At 45.5% G+C, this 717-nt stretch overlaps 1 pseudogene; it reads right to left on the bottom strand.

The window, feature by feature from the left end:
• Positions 1-341: 341 nt before the first annotated feature.
• On the bottom strand, positions 342-502 carry LOC120228819 (annotated as a pseudogene).
• Positions 503-717: the final 215 nt, after the last annotated feature.

Here is a 717-nt window from a genome sequence, read left to right on the forward strand (position 1 = left end):
CCAGTTCTAGAAAGGACAGCTAGCTGGTGCTCCATCTGGTAACACTGTTGAGCGCTGCCTTTGTCTGCTGCAGCCGTGTCAGAGTCTCCAAACTGGGCTTGTGAGCCTCTCGTCACCAAGAGGCCATGTTGCCCTTTGATCCAAAACTTAACTTTGCGGGAAGGCGGCCATTTTGTGTTGCGTTGTAGATCACAGTCACACAGCGACTATTCACTTCACGTCTGAGCCCCAGAAGGGCAGAGGGGGCATAACTCAAAGTCACACAGTAAGTGAATGACAAAGCAGGGACTTTATTTAAAGTCCCCTTTCTCTTTTTAGGAAAGAGAACCATATAACCTTTAAGAAGGTCATGTCAGGAACCAGAAAGGCAATTCTGGATTATGCTTCTGGATGAACATAAATTCACCCTGAACTCCCTAAGTTTCTATACTGTTGGTAATGGTGGCTAACTCGTTTTGAACATTTTCTACACTTGATCTTAGCCAAAAGGCCAAGAAGCAATCCTCCTTAAACATTTTCTATGTGCTTTATGGGAGTCTCAAAGCTGGCCCTTGGGAATTTAGGATGGCCAATGACTCCGTCACCTAGGACTGTCCTGGTTTTCTCACTCAAAGTTATACCTCCTGGAAATCCCCTCAGTCTTGGGCAAACCAGAACAGTGGGCCACTCTACTTGGAATATTCTAATGATGCTGTCTCATTGGACATTTTGTAGATG

Source organism: Hyaena hyaena, unplaced genomic scaffold, assembly GCF_003009895.1.
Source record: "Hyaena hyaena isolate Hyena2069 unplaced genomic scaffold, ASM300989v1 scaffold_27, whole genome shotgun sequence".
Taxonomy (NCBI): domain Eukaryota; kingdom Metazoa; phylum Chordata; class Mammalia; order Carnivora; family Hyaenidae; genus Hyaena; species Hyaena hyaena.